We start from the raw sequence: 20,031 nt of genomic DNA, 5'->3' as shown, positions 1-20,031 counted from the left end.
TGGATAGAATGTTAAAACACACACACACACACACACACACACACACACACACACACACACGCAATTATTTTCTAAAATGGCTACTAGATTCAAACTATCCCCAATACTGCATGAGGGTCCTAGTTTCCCCACATGCTCACCTATACTTGGTATTCAATTTTAGCAATTTTCATGGGTTTGTAGTTGTAACTCATTGTGAATTTAATATGTGTATTTCTTAATGCCTAATGATATTCAGTATACTTTATGTGCTTGCTTGCCATTTGTATATTTTTGTTAGGTCTATTCAAATATTTTCCCATTTTTAAATTGTGTTGTCTTTTTGAATTTTAGTGGCAATAGCTCTTCACCTGTTTTTTTTTTTAAACGTCTGTTATCAGATACACATTTTGAAAAAGTTTCATTTCACTCTTTAGCTTGTTTTTATTTTCTTGGTGGTATCTTGTAAAGAGCAAATATTTTTAATTTGATAAAGTTCTATTTGCCATTTTTACACTTTCTTGTTCTTAAAAAAATCTTTCCGTAACTTGCAAATTACAAATATTCTCTATGTTTTAAGAATTTCATAATTTTAAGTCCTGAATTCATGTCTTTTAGATGTTATTGCACATGGGATTCCATTTGACTCCTCTGACTGCGAATGATTTATGCTGACACTGGAATATCCCACGAGATCCCTTAATCTACCACTAAGTTCATCTATTTACTACAATTTGTTAGACTCAAAAAAATTAATTTTAAATTTTTAACATTTACTTACCTATTGGCAAAATTTTAAGAAATGTGTAAGAAATTTATTTCACTTCCCCATTTTTAATACTAGAAAGTAGGAATAAAAAGTGTGGAATAAAACATGCAATATAAATATTATAGTGTCACAGTGTCATCCTTAGGACAGTACATTGTGTAATAATGTTTTATAGAAAGATATGTGAAAATTAATTATACACACACACACACACACACACGAATTTCATGTCACTGGTTAATTGAAACCTCAAGCCAGAAGTTTCCTCATGTTGCACTCCTTTGAACATAAGAATCTCCTTACAGCTCTTCTGTCAGTATTCTCCCTTTTTCTCTGAATAATGACTTTGAAGATCTTTATTTACAAATGCATCTTAAACTCTCTTCTAATCTATATTTGCCTTTGTTTTGTGTGTGTTATCAAAAAACTTTCAAAGAGCACCTTTGAAGCTTGTATCTTATAATGTGTTCCACCATCACCATGTCCATTGACCATTATTTGTGCTCCTTCTTCCTTCCCACAGAGTGACTTGTTTTTACTTTCCTGTCATTGATCACAACGCAAATCTTAGAGGCGGTCCTGGTATGTGCAGGTGTAAAAGATAATGTGCTCTTTGGATTTGTTAAGAACTGGGCTCTAATGATTTAATCCATTGCTGGTGAGCACTCAATCCTACCTTCATGCAGTACTCCTCACGTGATGCCAACATTCTGCCTGTGGCTTTTGTCCATAGCAGTATTATTATGAACAATAAGGAGATGTCTACTATAATTGAGGCATTCCAACAGTAAGATTATACAATCAGAAACTAGTTTCTTTACCCTAATTTACTCTAAAATTTTGGAAATGTTAAAGATAAACATTTCTACTATAATTTTAAAATATTAATAATCAAATAATGACTTTCAACTAAACTTCTATATTATTAATTTTAAATACATTTTCTAGTAATATATTTGGATTTTTTTCCTATGATCCACAATATTAGAACCTATTTCTCCTAGCAAATATTTATAAAAACAGAAAAATATTAACCATACATAGAGTATTATATCACACTGAGAGTTGATGATCTTTCTTAAGAATTATAATTAGATTTTCTACACATTACATACATTACAGAAGCCACTTTGATATTTCTCAGCCATTGAAAATCAGTCTGAATGATTCATTAAACTTAATGGGCAATGTTTTCCTGTCATTGACAGCATGTGGTTTATAATTCCTAAAGAACTTAAAATAGATAATGGAATTGAAACTGAAAGAACAGAGAGCCAAAACAAAGTAGGTTTAAATCAGACAACAAATAATATATTTCACAAGATACAATCATTAATTATAAAGTAAAAATGCTACCTCTGATTCATAATCTGTATTCATAATAGGAGACCTGCACCCCACATTTGTCAATCACTCCCACTAAGACTTCTGTTGAATAATGCAATTGCTTACTAAAGCATTCAGTGTGCCATGGCACTAGTGGCCACCAGTCCATAAATTTCAAATTAATTAGTTGGTAATTTAATCTATATTCACCACTATAATTCTAGTATCATTATGCAGTTGAGTCATTCTTTCCCATATTAATTATATAATTTCAATAGTGTAAAATAAGAGGTATTGCTCTTGAAAGACCTAAAATATTTAGAAAAATAATGAATTACAAGCTCATTATCTGAAAAGAAGCAACACTAGAAGTTTATTACATCTGTAAATGCAATGTGATTTCACCATTTATGCTCAGTACTTACTATTCAGTACTCTTTTATCTTCTAGATCTATTGTATTTAGTAGTGGGCATGTTATAGTGACTTTTAAAAATACCCTTAATTTGACTGCATATGCTACTAGATTATCACATAACATTCAAGCTTTTAAAATTCTCTCTCATATATGATATGCTTCCCTTGCCTTATGGGAACTTACATTCCAAAGAATGAACATTTATTAAATATCAGATACCAAAAGACCCATGCAGTTTTCTTCCTTCAGAAGGCTACAGCACATGGCAGCTATTAATACTTTGCTATAGAAATTGCTTGAATGGACTGGATAAAACAGTCACTCTCAGTAGAAAGGAGTAACCTTAAAATGACCTCTGTCTCCATTTGTACCTCCAATTAATATTGAAAATGGTAGCTATACTATAATGTAGTTCAGCGTATCTTAACTAATTTGTAAAAGAGGTATTTCTGTGTTTTGGTGAAACAAAAATTCCAAGTAATACAATAAACTACACAACAGTGCACTAATTATTACTCTTTCTTATTAATATTACTATTTATTATGTGATTTGATTTGATTTGACTTTAGACTGAGTTTACTCTATTTCCTGAAAACACTAGAATTGAACCTACATATTACATATTAAATTGCCGATGAGTTTTAAAAGTGAAGTCTCTCATGGAGGTGATTTTAAGTATGCAGGTATGACTGAAAAGGGCAGAAGTCAGCTAATGGCCCTCTAAATGGCCCCTATAAATACACGGAATGTTGTCACTGGTTTATGACTGCAACTGTTTCAAGAACCTCTCGCTGTGTCTGACTGTCTCTTTGAGTCTCAACCTTGTGAAGCCATTTGCTAAAAAGGATGTAACCTATTTCTGATAGCTTCATGTCATATAGGATTAGCTGTACAGCTCACAGCCATCACAAATTGTTTATATTTTCCTCAGGGATCTTCAAAGTAGTTTTCCTCTATTCTTCATATCAAACCATATTGTTTATTATCTATTTTTTAATGACCTGAAAAAATGGAGCAAGTTTAATGTTGGTTAACACTGATAGTCATTTTAGCAAGCATTCAGTAAAATAAAACAAATGATAGGGTAGCCCAGACGGCCTGATACTGAATCTAGTATAGTCAAAGTTCTTGGAATTCTCTCTGCTTTGATTTCAATTGCAGTGATAGGATTTATGTCAACTCTGCTTTAAAAACAACAACAAAAAACACCTCTCAATTCTTGTGCCCAAACTTTAAACTATTTTAGACCAATCAAGGATTTTATAAGGTATTGGATCCAGTGCAAAGACGTCTGTAAAACATTCAAATAATAAACAGTTTGTTTTTTTGGCTGTAGTTCTCTGGGTCTGCTGAAAGGGTGTGGCTTTTTTGGTAGCAGACAGTTTTAAATGGTATTCCAGGCAGGAGAAAAAGAACTTAACATAGGAAAGACACATGGCATAACATAGGTAGAAGAGTGCTTGACTTGAGGTAAATATTCAGTAAACATTATTTGAGTGATAGTTCTGTGTGCACTTTTATGAATACAGTAAAAAATAAGGACAAGGTCCTACCATCAAAGAACTTATAATTTGCTTAAGGAAACGTAACAAAAGAAGGTAATAATTAAAACACAATATACAATTTAAATAAGAACGAAAGATCATGAATAAGTCTCATCAGCCAATTCACTATTAAATTCATCAATGCATGCTTCAGGTATTAGAGGCTTCTGGAGTTTACAATAGGGATCAAAATGTTTAATATTTGAACTGGATATTTTGAGGGATTCTCAGGGAAAATAAAGACATCCTAAAACTCATAGATCACTATGAAATAATTTTTCTTTCTTATTTGAAAGAGGAAAAGAATAGATTATGGTCATTTTCCTTTAGCAAGAGTACCCAGCAAGATCACTCTGCCCTTTCCTGTTAAGATTCCTGCAGATCTGCTCTGTGAGTAAATAACGAGCACATCTGCTGCTTAAGGCCTCATGTTTACACTCTCAGTATAAGTCTCTGAATACTCATCAGGGAGATAGGTTTCCTTTGTTTCTCACATCAATTTAAAGGATTGGGCCGGGCGCGGTGGCTCACGCTTGTAATCCCAGCACTTTGGGAGGCCGAGGCGGGCGGATCACGAGGTCAGGAGATCGAGACCACGGTGAAACCCCGTCTCTACTAAAAATACAAGAAATTAGCCGGGCGTGGTGGCGGGCGCCTTAGTCCCAGCTACTCGGAGAGGCTGAGGCAGGAGAATGGCGTGAACCCGGGAGGCGGAGCTTGCAGTGAGCCCAGATCGCCACTGCACTCCAGCCTGGGTGACAGAAGGAGACTCCGTCTCAAAAAAAAAAAAAAAAAAAAAAGGATTGGCATTTACCTACTGAGGTTGTAATTTGATTTCACCAGGAACTCTCAATCTCTGTCTAGGAAAAGTAATGAAAAACAAAGGGTCAAAACACCCCTTGCCAGAGGGTTAGCCTGATCTATCTGACTGAGCTGTGAAGTCTAGGATAGTTGGATATTTGCAGATTCCCGCCCTCAGGACTAAACAGGAAAATGATTTTAGAAAAATCGAAATACTATCTGACATTACATTTGTTAGGGAAGAAAGGAAACATGATTTCATTGGTCTCATTCTCTTGGAGCTCTGAAGTTTCCTTTTCATTGTCATTAAAATAATAGAAGCATAATCTATTGCAGGGGCAAAACATTTGCTAATTTGAAAGACACTAAACAAAAGAGAACTAGGGTTTGAATTCGCAAAGTATGCCAGAGAGTAAATACACTGAAGGTGAGAGGAATGAGACAGGCAAAAAAATCACACTGGCAAAAAACCAAGAGGTATATTTGGGGAATTCTGAAGGAGCCAAGTTGGCTAGGTAAGATGATTTCTGTAGAAATATAATGCGATATGAGACATAATAAATGTAAGTTGAAACCAGGCTGCAGAGTACCTTGAAAGCTATACTACAGAGGAGGCTATTAACGTCAAGGAATCATTTAAAGTTTTTGACTTAGGAAACAACAAGATCAAAAGGAGTTTTAAAACATTTATTTAAAAGGAGGCTCATGTACTTGGCAAGTCAAGAGGTGATGAGGCCAGGATTAGGATTGTGGGTACAGGAAATGAAAGAAAGGGATGAATATGAGAATTGGAACTACTCAAAGATTGCAATATCTCACCTTGATAAAAAATTATGTTTGTATATGGAAGGCGGTGAGTGACAGATTCAGGAACGATTAGGTAAAGGCTGGTACCTATCAAACCAATCACAGAGTTATCATCAGCTGCCTGAACCATCACTGTGACGGGGTATATGCTGCTATTGCAAATTAACCACAAATTTAGTGTTTTAAACAATCCAAGTTTTTTATTTTACAGTTCTGTGTATCACAGTCTGACATTGGTTTCATCAGGCTAAAATCAGTTTCACATGGCTGTGTTCCTTTCAGGTGGCTCTAGAGGAGGACCAATTTCCTTGCTCATCAGGTTATTGGTAGGATTCACTTCCATCTGGGTGCAGCACTGAGATCCCTGTCTCCTTCCTGGCTGTCAGCTGAGGGCCTGTCCCAGCTTTTAGATGCCACCCACTATTCCTTGCCTCAGGGCCCTTTCCTCCATCTCCAAAGCCAGTAATGGCAGGTTGGGCATCTCTCACAGTTTGAATTGTTCTTCCCTCTGTCATAGTATCTCTTTCTGGCCACAGCTGGAAAGATCATCTACATTTAAGGACTCATGTGATTCATCTGAGCCCACCTGGGTAGTCCAGGATAATTTACCCATCTCAACATCCACATCCTTAATCAGATCTTCAAATTACCTTTTGTGTGTAAGGTGGCATTCACAGGTTCTAAGGATTAGGGTACAGACAACTTTAGGGGGCTGTTAATATGTGTACACCAACAAGGACTATGAAAAAGATTATCTTTCTCTAGAAAAAGAAAAGAGGCAGATTAGGGCAGGCTTTACAAGCACATCTAGCTCATGACAGTACTTTTGCTTATGCATTTCCCCCTATCTAGAACACATCAGACTAGTCATTAGTATTCAGATCTAGTCCGACTGCCTTTAATACTTTTTCTAACAACTTGAGATCATATTAGCTCCTTCGTTCTCTAACTACATGTTAAATTTTAGACATTACCACAGTTTTCCTACATCATGTAAATCAATTCATTCAATAATCCATTCATTCAACAATACTGAGGTTTTGTTAAAGAAACTACTGAAGAAATAAGAGTTATTTCTTGAAGAGAGAATCATACCTTTGGTGTTTCAGCAGTATACTAAACCACGGTACAATTATATGACTGATCAATTACTAAGAATTTAAAAAATCTAATTAAACTAAAGAGCTTCTGCACAGCCAAAGAAACTATCATCAGAGTGAACAGACAATTAACAGAGTAGGAGAAAATCTTTGCAATCTATTTATGCAACAAAGGCCTAATATCCAGAATCTACAAGGAACTCAAACAAATTTACAAGAAAAAAAAAAAAAAACGTTAAAAAGTGGGCAAAGGACATGAACAGACACATCTCAAGTGACATTCATGCAACCACAAAACATATGAAAAAAGGTCAACATCACTGATCATTAGAGAAATATAAATAAAAACCACAATGAGATGACATCTCACACCAGTCAGAATGGCCATTATTAAAAAGCCAAGAAACAACAGATGCTGGTGAGGTGGTGGAGAAATAGGAATGCTTTTACACTGTTGGTGGGAATGTAAATTAGTTCAACCATTTTGGAAGATAATGTGGCAATTCCTCAAGGACCTAGCACCAGAAATACTACCTGACCCAGCAATTCCATTATTGGATATATACCCAAAGGAATATAAATCATTCTATTACAAAGATACATGCACGCATATGTTCATTGCAGCACTATTCACAATAGCAAGGACAAGGAATCAACCCAAATGCCCATCAATGATAGACTGGATAAAGAAAATGTGGTACATATACACCATGGAATACTATGCAACCATAAAAAAGAATGAGATCATGTCCTTTGCAGGGACATGGATGAAGCTGGAAGTCATTATCCTCAACAAACTAATGCAGGAATAGAAAACCAAACACCGCATGTTCTCACTTATAAGTGGGACATGAACGATGAGATCACATGGACACATGGAGAGGAACAACCCACACTGGGGCCTGTTGTGTTGGGGTGAGGTGGGGGGAGGATAGAGTATTAGGAGAAATAGCTAATAGATGCTGAGCTTAATACCTGAGGTGATGGGTTCATAGGTGCAGCAAACCATTATGGCACACGTTAACCTATGCAACAAACCTGCACATCTTGCACATGTACTCCAGCACTAAAAATAAAAATAAGAAATAAAAAAAAACAAACATCTGTCTTCAATACTGACCTAATAGATTAACCTTTGGTTAACAACTACAGATTTTTAAACGCAATAATTATTTAAATTGCATTCAGAATGAGGGAATTTGCATTTTTACTATGTAGATTTTTTATATATTATACTTCACCTCATTTTGAAAGTAACTTCTCATGTCACAACATACAAGTAATAGAAACTCGCTATTTTTTAATATTGTAACACTTCCTGTTCTGTAAGTCAATACATTAACTCTTACACATGGGAAGTTTTCTGTCAACATACTTCAAGTATGACAGACAACTGTCCTATGGTTTTGAATAATAAACTGAAAAATTCGAGGTAAATCAATACATGAGTCCGAGGCATTTTAGTACTAAAGAAAGCATTTAATACAGGAGGCGAATATTTACTTAGAACTTTGAAGACCAAAATTTCACACTTTTCCCAATTAATAATAGCTAATCTTTATTTTATTTGCATATATTCATAAGGTATAAGTGGAATTTTGCTACATTGATAATTGCATTTTGGAGAAGTCAGGATAGTATATTGTAAAACAGTCTGTGGCTGATCAAATTAGAGCTAGAGACACTAGACTTAGTTCAATAATGAAATTTAATCTTGTTATTAAAAAACTAGAGTCACTTCTCAACAGGTACCTTTCCAATTGATTTGACCATTACCCTTAGCTAGAGGCATATTTTACAGTTACCAACCACACACAGATGTATAAAAGTGAAACAAAATCTTCATGAAATAAAATCTACTCTTTACTGCACACCTATGTATTCTACTATTCTTCACTCTGATCTATTTTAGTCAATTTGATTCCTTTTTGTTAATGCCAAGTTTAACCAACAAAGTTGACTTCATGACCCATTAATAGATCACCAACAGGTTGGACAACTCTAGTTGCAGAATATTCTATATAATTCACCTAAGAATGTAAAAACATTATTTTTTATGTATCAAAAGTCTATAAAAGTAATTCAGGCCAGTTATTTTACAGAACAGGATAGGACAATTTGTTAAATTATATGTAAATGTATTATCATTCATTAGAAAAACACTTATAAAAAAACAATAAATTTTATTCACTTTTTATTTACAGAAATGCTCAAGAAACAGATTAGAATTTTATTCAATAATTATCATTTGGCGTCTCCAGAAAAAGAAACTATAAATATTTTGATAACGCACTGAAAGATTGTCTGTTTTCAGTTTAGATTCGTAAACAGTCTTTGCACATAAGTAAACTTGAAATGTTATTTTGAGTCTCCATTGTGAATCAGAACAAACACTCATGCATAAAAAAGCCGTGATTTAAAAAAAAGTGCACTATATTTTTCCACTCGTGAAATAACACAGTTGCCAGAACGAAATGTTAAATCAGAGGACTAGGCTTTAAACACTACAATTAATAACATCTACAAACAGAAAATGTATCAAAAATCTCTGTTCTGGAACCATGACTCCACATTCACTGTTGTCATACAAATTTCTATCAACAGAACAGAGCTGAATTTATTGCCATGAGAATATTCTGAGTATGTTAGCGATGTAGAAGAACTTTTTTATATAATTTTGAGTTTAGTAAGTGATGACACAATATTTCCTCTGTCAAGTGTCTTTATTATGTGAAGTCTATTGCAAGGCAATTGAGAAATAGTGCATTTTATTTTTTTAAATTATGAAAACTGAATTAATGTGATGAACTTCAAAAATACAGCTTAAAGTTTTTAAGATATACATCTTAGAAACACTAAGATTGCTATTCTAATTCCATATCACAAATAAAGTAATAAAACATTAAAAATAAAATTTGCACCCATTGATTGCCTAGAAAATGAATAAATCAAGGTAAAATTAATAAAAGCAAGCTCAGATGATTTGGATTAATATTGCAGAGCCATATATTCAGATTTCAAAATGGTATTCTATAGAAAAAACTGAACATTTGTTAAATATTTATATGAGTCCACTCTCACGCTGCCATAAAGAACTGCCTGAGACCGGGTAAGGAAAGAGGTTTAATTGACTCACGGTTTTGCAGGGCTGGGAAGGCCTCAGGAAACATACAATCATGGCAGAAGAGGAAGCAAACATGTCCTTCTTCATATGGTGGATTCAAGGAGAAGTGCAGTGCAAAAGGGAGAAGTCCCTTATAAAACCGTCAGATCTCCCGAGAACTAACTCACTATAAGGAGGAGAGGATGGGAGAAACCGCCCCCATGATTCTATTATCTCCACCTGGTCCCTTCCACCACACGTGGGGATTACGGGAACTACAATTAAAGATGAGATTTTTGTGGCGACACAGCCAAACTCTATCAATATTGATAAGAAGTGGTAAAAGCAAATGAAATTCATGATTTTGCTGAGATAATTTATCATTAAATCAGATTTTTTAAAGGAATCTTAAAAATTAATTAAAAATTAATTCTACCTGAATAAAACTTAGGAATTAATCAAAGAGTAAATTATCAAAAAAAACCTGCAAATAACCTATTGTAGTTACACAAAGTTAGTGGGCCAAAGCATATTTAAACATAATTAAGTATCTTAAGGCAGCAAAAACAGTTAAACAATAAATATATAGATCATAGAAATTCAAAATCCCAAAATTGTCATCTGCTACTTTCCAGAAAATGTTTATCACACTCAAAATTACAAAAATTGCTACACAAATGGTAAAGCATAACTGTAACTACAGAATTAATCACAAATTGGTTTGCTCCAAGAAATTTGGTATTTTAGGGCTTTTAATCAACATATAGAGAAACACCATTCATATGATTTTTAGGTAACTCGTTCTATGATCTTGAAAAATTAGCAATGCAATTCCAGAACTCACATCTTTCTCTTTGAATGTTACTGTTTTCCTGTTAGGTCATGGTAATAGGCTACATGCAACTATGGTCACTAACAGTGGCCACCATCAATTCTCCTTATCCCTTTCATGCATATTGCTCCTCTCTTCAAAAGGCAACTTCTCTTCCTCTTTAATCTGAGCTGGGCTAGTGACTGGACTTGCTGTGATCAAGAGAATGTGACTAAAGTGACATTCCTGTAATTCAGAGTCTGGGCCTTAATCAGACTGGTAGCTTCCATGTCCTCTCTCTGAGAACTTGGCACAAACTAGCTGTCTGAGCAGGCCACATAGAGGAGAACTAAGAGGCTTCAGCTGACACCCCAGCCCCACCACCAGCTGACTGTAACTGCATGAGTGATCACACCTGAGACCACTCTAAGTGGTCTTGTTCCTGGGACAGGAACAATAAATACACATCATCATGAGAAAAAATAATTGCCAGTGTGTTAAGCCACTAAATTCTAAGGCAGTTTCTATTTTTTTCTTCCAACTTTTATTTTAGGAACTGGAGGCATATGTGCAGCTTTGTTTCATGGGTAAATTGCATGTTTCTGGGGCTAATGTGGTTTCTTTTACAGAAAAAAGTATCAGAAATAATCGGTTAACTTTTCTCACATGTTCTTAACTCTTCTTCAGGAAATATCTAACTTGTAAGTGCAATCCTTCTTGTATAGCTGCCAGACCAGACCCAGATAGACCATAATAAAATAAAATACACAGTCAGTTTTTAATGCCAGCCAAAATGACTCTTCTGTACCTTTAGCCTTTCCAGGGAATACAGTGAACTCAGATATCCCTGCTAAATCTGATGAGTAAATTGCAACAGCCTGGTCTCCGTTCTTGGGGATCTTGAAAGGGAACGCAGTGTATATATTCACATGAGCTTCCATCACACAGCCAGACTGCTGAAACACACAGCATGTTATCACTGCTTTTTTTTAGGCACTAAGTTTTATATTATACACTTTCCTGTTGTTTTTCTGGCTGTTCAGAATCAACAATAAGTATGAAAATTAAAGGTGGGATAAAAAGATAAACACTAGTTTGACCACAAAAACACAAGGCTGTATAGAAGCATAATCAGGAAAAACATATTATTTAATGAATATTTGAATCACTATGTCCCCCAAAATGTGCAAACTTGATAATTTCAGATAGTCCATCTAAAAAAATTACTAAACTGCCATGGGGAAGATTGTATTCTGGTCTCACATTTAATGCTGAGTATCCCTGTTCAAGTCGCTTAACTTCTTTATGCCTCATTTTACTGAACAATTAGAATGATAATACCTGTCCCTACATACATCACAGGAAATTTGTTCAAATAAATGAGATAACATATATGAAAGTACTTCTGAAGACTACCTGAGAGGGTAGTTAATGACACAAGAGAAAAATGTAAGGCATGGAATACAGAAGTTGGAGGGGAATTTAGAGGTCAGGCTATGCAACATTTCTTCTGCATTATCATTCACCTTGTGCTTGACCTAATTGTAAAGGCAGGTCATTTCATTTTCAGACAGCTCTAATTATTAGTAATGAGCTTAAATAATCTGTGTCCTTGTCACTTCTGCCCTCTGGCCCTATTTCTTTCCTCCAGAGAACGATGGAACATTTCTATTATACCCCCAGTTCAATTTGGTACAAAAGCATATTGTCAGAAATGAGCTAAGACTTGGGCCACAGACATAAATAACATGTTAGTAAGATGAGGTCTGCATTCTCACATCCCTTGCAGTCTAGAGGAGACAGACACAAGTATCAATAAATTAATGTATTTCAATGTGGTAAGTCCTAAAACAATAAAGATAGAACAGAAACACAAAGAGAACACAAAAGAGGGAGTGGTTCACACCTGGGAATATCAAGGAAGTCCTCACAGAGGAGGTATCTCTAGACCTGAACTTTGGAAGACAATGATGGGAATGAGTTTGCGGGAAAATGTTAAAAAGTGACTTTGTGGGGAAAGGCAATACAGTAACAATCCTTGAATTATATGCCCCCCATATCACCTTGGTAAAAAATTCTTAAAACATCTTTATATCATCTTTACAGCAAATAATCTACTTTCCAATCATTAAAACTGCTGTAATTTCTCTGACTGTATTACAATCTTAAGAATGAGAATTATAAACAATATTCAAAGTCCCAGACATAAATTATAGAAAGAATGCCTTTTTCTTGATATAGTCAAATACTGCAACTCGTTTATTTGGGCAAGGAGGAGGAATTGTAGAAGCCACTTGTTTAAAAAAAAAAAAAAGTAAACAAAAGAACACCTAGTTCATCTTCAACTAAGCACTTTTTAAAGTGTGGCTTCACTAGTCTTTCTGTAGGACTGTATTTACTGTTTCAATGTAAATGTAGAATTTAATATCTATTCCTTTAAATTTTCAATTTGTTGACACTGATTCTAGTCAAAATTTACTGAATTCTGATTTTGTCATATATTATACCACTCATTTTTATGATATTTGAAATCCTGAGAAACTCACCCACATTATCTGTGCTCATCTAAATTACTGATGAGACAAACAGATAAGAGGACCACAAGCAAATCCCACCACCACAATCCTCCACCTTATTGAACATCTGATAAACAACACCACGTACATGTGGCTAGCTCAGTCCCCAGGCTTCAGACACCAGATAAGCTGTTTCCAAGTTCAAGAACTGTATACCTAGATATCTTCTAGGATTTTCGTGTAGATACCCAACAAGAACTCTAAATTCAGTAGTCCAAAACTCCTTTTTTATTTCTATTTGTCCCTGAAATATTTTCCTGTTACTATCCAACTTGCTTAAAGGCAGTTTTATCCTAATAGTCTCATCTAGAAATGACAGTTCTTTTTTTCACAAAATAATTTGTTCTTTAAATAGTAAATAAGTTTTAAATATCCACAAACTGATGTTCATAGCAAATATTTTTGCCTATTTTAAATATTCATTGGGAAAACCAAGCCAATGCAGCTTCAGGAGTTGTACTTTTCCAGTTAGATAGCTTATGGAATCACACAGAGAAAAGATGCTTTGAATATGACAAGTGTCTGTTGCCTAATGCCCTAGAGTTACTCCTAGCCTGCCAACAACTGGCCACAAACCAGGCATGATGTAATTTCTGACCTGGTTTTAGAAGGCATATGTTAATATCTCCATGACGATGTTGATGAAAATTTGTAACACCAAAAGGTTTTCCTGCTATGAACTTTTAGCATTTTATGGCTGCACCTGGTATTTTGCAGTCCCATTAAGTAATTAAGTGGGCCTTCATTTTGTCAAAGTGTCATTGCTCTAAGTATGACCCTTCAACTCCAGGCATAGCCGGTGGTAACTGGAATTTAAGTAGTCAAAAACAATGAAATCCTGCATAAATTTTCTTCTGTAATTATAAGATTCAATAATCTGTGACCTAATGCTCTATAAAGCAATTCATGCTGAAAGTGGGGCTCTACCAACCACCTGAACATTTTCTAATTGCATTTACTGACCAGATTATTTGCTCAATCTTTTTCTCACCAAGTTTCTTTACTTTATCAAGAGTAATTTTTGTGGTAAAAAAAATTAACTTTAAATCTCTAACTGCCCAAAGTTTATACTCAGAGTAAAAAAACTAATAAATATCCAATATAATAAATATCAATATATTAAACCAATATAAAATCTTGGTTTAATATTTTATATTGGTTTAATAAATATATTTATATTGGGGTTATATTGGTTTAATATACTTATTAGGGAAACCAATATAATACATATCTGCTGTGGCTAGAAATTATCTCATTTAATCCTCAAAATAATAGATAATATTAGCGAGACACAGAAGAACGTGGGTAAAGTTATGGATCAAGAGACAGAAGCCCGATTCAATTCCTATGCTTGCATTCAGTTGTCTGAGTAAATTACTTAACCTCTTTCGACTTCAGTTTCCTAATTTAGAAAGTGAGCATGATCGTTGTGGTACCATTCCCTAGAGTTGTCTGAGAATTAAATAAGTTAATTCATTTAAGGCCCTTAGAATAAGAAAAGTGAATTGAGACACAAAGAGGTTAACTCATTTGTTGAAAGTTACAAAGTCAATAAATAACACTGCCCTGATTCAGACAAATTTCTGTTACCTAAGTCCAGTTCACTTGCTCTACCACAGCTGCATGATGAGCCTACTATTTTAAGGATACAGCCAAGATAAGGACATCAAGTAGTGACAAAATTACTCTAAAAGTCCTCAGGACAGGAAGCATAACCTTCAGAAATGGTTTTACATCTAGAATGTCTTTTAATGTAAATCACTCTCAGTTAGTACATAGGAAGCCCCTTACCTGCTATTCGATATAAGAACACAATTTGAATTAATGAAAATAGTTAGGTAGCAAAATACAGGTTTCTGCTAGAAAATTAAAAATGTTGTTCAGAAAGTAGAAATGTTATTCTCTGTGTAAGAACATATGTTAAGAGACAAACCTGAATATATTTTTGCATATACATTACTCTTGCCAGGAATATTTGAAGACTTAATATATTAAGATTCAAAACTAGAACAGAAAATGTGGTACACAGAAACAGCTGACAGATGTTGGCAAACAAGCCAGCACATATAACCCTTCCCAACCTCAGAGATAATTATACCCTTCACCAGCAATCAGACGTACCCTTTGCAGCTCTGGCCTTCGGTGGACCTGTAATTGTGCAAATTGTTTATTTTATCATCACCCAGATTATTTCATGATATCCAGTCTATGCCTTTCAAAACATTTTTAAATGAAACCTTACTCATAATCATAATAATTTTGCTAAGTGGTATCCTTAGTTATGCTCCTGGTTATAAAAGGGAAAAATATCTTCTAATTTAGTCCACAGTGAAATTATATGCAATATCTCATTCATTCATCCATTTCCATATAATTGGTTTTGAAAAATTTAAATACATTTTCTGGGGAAAACTCTACATAAGTGCATGTAAACACAGACACAGCCATTTCAGATGTGCAGCTACAATTATGTCATTAGTAATTTATTTTTGCACAAATATTTATTGAGTGTTTATTCTGCGGCAATGTTTGATTAATAGAAAGATAAACAGGGCAAAGTTTCTCCGTGAAGAAGTTCAAGTGATTAAAAAAAATGTCAGACTCTTAAATCTGGATTTCAAATTTCTGCCCCCACTGGTCCTGACCGAACTTTCCAGAAAAACTTGCACTAACTTCCATCAATGATCTGAAGCACCAGATAAAACAGGTTCTTTTGAATTTCCAAATACATCCTGAACTTACCCAGTTCACATATTATTCTCAGAGTTTGAGATGTTTCCCCAAATTCTGTCAATTTAAATTCATATATCTTTTAATATTATCTTAACTAATTTTTCCATGATCTTCACCAATCAAAAATAATCTATATTTTTTCAGCACTTTCAAATTACTTTTACATGACATTTCAGACTTTGCAGTGGGTTTGGTAACTATTACTATAAGAAAGTTCTGTAAAAGCAGAGTCTGTATCTAAATTTTTATGTCCTACACATTCTAGCATAGTAGCTTACACATACAAATTATTCTGCAAATATTTACTGAAATAAGTTTTTTTAAATAATTAAGACTCTCAGTTTAAGCACACATCATTTTGTGATATGAAACTGACTTATGCTTCTGATATGGTTTGGCTGTGTCCCCACCCAAAATCTCATTTTGATTGTAACCCCATAATCCCCATAATGCCCACATGTCAAGAGAGAGACGAGGTGGAGATAATTGGATCATGGAAGCAGTTTCCCCCGTGCTGTTCGCGTTGTCCTAAGAACTCACTCACGAGATCTGACGGTTTTATGATTGTTTGGTAGTTCCTCCTGCATTCATCATTCTTCCTGCCACCTTGTGAAGAAGGTCCCTTGCTCCCCCTTCGTCTTCAGCCATGATTCCAAGTTTCCTGAAGCTTCCCCAGCCATGCTGAACTGTGAGTCAATTAAACCTCTTTTTTTTTTAAATAAATTACCCAGTCTTGGGTAGTTCTTTATAGCAGTGTGAAAACGAACTATGACACCTTCACTTTTTCATTCGATTTGACACCACCCTCACTCCCACACACACAAACTTTGGCATTCCTCACATATTAATTTGTAGAACTCAGGAAAATTTTCACAAGGCAAAGGCCATTGGAGCCCTCAGGAAAGATACTCAAGCTAAATCCAAGTAAAGAAAAATTTACTCACCCCTCCTACCATGACATGTCCCAGTGTCAAAGGCACAAGGGTTTCACCGATCACAGGGCTTGCAGATCCCACAGACTTTTATAGAACAGCTAGCCAAGGAGACAAAATTTCATCTTTACTTTCCTTCCATTTGTACTTCTCTGACTACATTATTTGAGGGCAGGCTAGCCAAGTATCAGAATTGCTTCAGTTAGAGTGGTACCAACAATTTGAACAAGTACATTTAATACTATAATTTAATCTTATATCTTTAAAGCAAAAAATAGTTTACTGCTTTTTAAAAATATATACAACAGAAGATAAAATTAACTTAGCTAGTGTTGATATTAAAAAGGCAAATAATTTTAGTAATGAGGTAAAAGGAACATGGTCTACTAGAAGTTACAATCTCTGGGAAGTTTATATTTTATGGTTGCTTACAAAGTGGACAATTATTTGGTTTGCCTAAAACTGTGGCAGTCCCCAGGACTTGAGATTTACAGTGCTAAAACCAGTACAGCATTGAACATATCATGATGCATTTGTCAACCTATTTACAAAAATATGAGAAATAATATTTTCAGCTATTCAGGAACACCAGTTTCCGGAAAGACAATATAGATTGAGCTGAAGTGGAGAGGCAATAGTATGCCACATGTTGGAATAAGAGATTGGCAGTAGGCAAGGATGAAGTAATGAAAAACTGTGAGAGTGCTTTTCTGTATCAACAACGTCAGAGGAAGAAATACTGTTTTCAATTATCCAAGAATAAATTCTACTTTACCTAGACAGACAGAGGTAACTGAGAGATTTCCTAATTCAAGAGACCTATATCTATGCAAAAACAAGATCCAAAAAGGATGATGTGAATGTTTACCTGTCAACTTCTTTTCTATTTTAAGGTCTGATACAAGAACTGTAACAGCACCCCGGGGGTTCAAGAGCAGGACAATCAGAACCTTTCTCAATCAATTATTATTCAAATAACAGACATGGAAAGTCCTCTTCATTCGACAGTAAATAAAGTAAAATGAAACTACAGGGCCCTGTGCAGTGGCTCACGCCTGTAATTCTAGCACTTTGGGAGGCTGAGGCAGGTGGATCATGAGATCAGCAGATGAGGACCATCCTGGCCAACATGGTGAAACCCCATCTCTACTAAAAAAAAAATACAAAAATTAGCCGGGCGTGGTGGCGCACACCTGTAATCCCAGCTACTAGGGAAGCTGAGGCAGGAGAATCACTTGAACCCAGAAGGTGGAGGTTGAAGTGAGCTGAGATCGCACCACTGCATTCCAGCCTGAGCAACAGAGCGAGATTCTGCCTCAAAAAAAAAAAAAAAAAAAAGAGACCACAGAACTACACACAGACACATACACACAAACACATATTTATAAGAAGGGCAGTAATATTGGTTGAAAGGTATGTATATATCAAATAAAGGGCACAGGCTATTAAAGAAGTAGTTTTAGTCAACATAAGTACAATGGCAAAAATAAAATCAGAAGCCGTACTCAAAGTCCTTATGTAGAAAACTAAACCTACAATATAAATGACAAATGAGAAGACTCTCACATTATGCAAGGAAATAAAGCTATGTGGAAGCAAATGAAACATAGGATGTCGATGTTCTTAAAGAAAACAGCAGAACACATGGCACAGACACAACATTCAAAAATTAAATAATTTATTTGGAACGCTAAGCTCGAAAACTGAAGGGGTTATCAATTATACATCAATTTAATTAAAAACCATCAACAGTTAGGCCTATTTCAGGGATTTTTTTCTAGTTCTTTGAGGATAATGAAAAAAGTCAGGTAGAGAAAAGCAGGTCATGTGCACCAGGAATCACACTTGCCTCAGACTTCTCTTCACCACTAAATGATAAACATCACGCAAGCAATGTCTACAGGAAAGCTAGCTATCTGTGACCCTAAATGGCCTGTTGTCATTTCTTTTTTCCATCCAAGCTTAAAAATACATAGTTGAATATGAATGCCTTCAGAATAGGCCTGCACCTTTGCATCATGCCACAGACTTTACCTATGATCTTACATTAGACACATTTCACAATTTACATTTCCAGCTTGTGCCGTGTAGGCGTTTATGAGTTTTCTTTAACCTCTAGTTTATGGAGAATTTTATAACTAATTAATATTTAATTTGTGTCTGAAGCAAAATAATTTGATTTCTGATATAATATCTTCATGTAACTCTGAAAAATATATCCAAAAATGAGCACTGGCTACCTATAAGTAAAATAAATGATAGTAATAGGGAAGACCTAGTTTATTAAGTGTTGGTAGACTGTGTTGAAAACAGTGAAAATGTGGAGGTTTCTCTCAATGTTTGTCACAAATAGGATGCACCACAAAATGTAGTTGTAAAAATGTTGGACTCAAAGATAAAAATGTAACAGTTCATGTTATATGAGGATATATCAACAAAACCTGTGAAACAAGTGAGTTAAGGGCATAGGGAAACAGAGGCTTCGTATGCATTGTATCAACATACATTAAGTTGATATAATTTCCTCATTAACATTAATAGAGAAATATAGGTTCAAGTATTAAATAAAAAAACAAACAAACAAAAAACTAAAATGGAACTACCAGAATTTGAAAAGGAAAATAAATCCTTCTAAAACTTCCCCCAATCATTAAAGAAAAAATAATGAAATGAAAATAAATTCCACATATTAAAAGAAAAAAACAAATGTAATAATACACACAAAAAACAAAAGGCACGAATCCAAACAGCAAATGTAACAGCCTATCAGCTGTGACAGTAAAAGTCAATGGATTAATGCCCTTATTAAAATACAAATATTTTCAGATTGTGAATAAAAATCAACTATATGCAGTTTTCAAAAAAACCATAAAAGAAAATGTCATACAAAGGTAAGGCGAAATGTACACTCAAGGACAAATATATCAATTTCAGACAAAATGGAATTTTTTTTAATGGGTATGTTTGCTTGTTTAATATCAGTCTAAATAGACTCTAGACTCTAAACGTAGATAGAACTTGCTTCTTTCACAAAAAAAAATAACAGTTTGCACTGCCAGAAAATGACCGTAATTCAAAAGTGGTGTTAAGGAGACAATTTTATTATGTAAGAGTCAGCATATTTGCTATTTG

General features: G+C 34.6%; 1 protein-coding gene across 19 annotated transcripts in view; it reads right to left on the bottom strand.

Annotated features, from left to right (window-relative positions):
* RALYL (RALY RNA binding protein like) overlaps positions 1–20,031 on the bottom strand; it is a 751,296-nt gene that overhangs the window by 663,803 nt on the left and 67,462 nt on the right. The window contains exon 1 of one of the 19 annotated variants that reach the window (XM_058444500.1): positions 16,912–16,932. The exons of the other annotated variants lie outside the window; for them this stretch is intronic. The gene's annotated coding sequence lies outside the window, so the exon portion shown is untranslated. Of the gene's footprint in view, positions 1–16,911; positions 16,933–20,031 lie in introns of those variants that run through there. 19 annotated transcript variants of the gene reach the window in all.

Source organism: Hylobates moloch, unplaced genomic scaffold (genome assembly GCF_009828535.3).
Source record: "Hylobates moloch isolate HMO894 unplaced genomic scaffold, HMol_V3 SCAFFOLD_9, whole genome shotgun sequence".
NCBI classification, from domain to species: domain Eukaryota; kingdom Metazoa; phylum Chordata; class Mammalia; order Primates; family Hylobatidae; genus Hylobates; species Hylobates moloch.
This window is presented reverse-complemented; position numbering and strand designations above follow the sequence as displayed.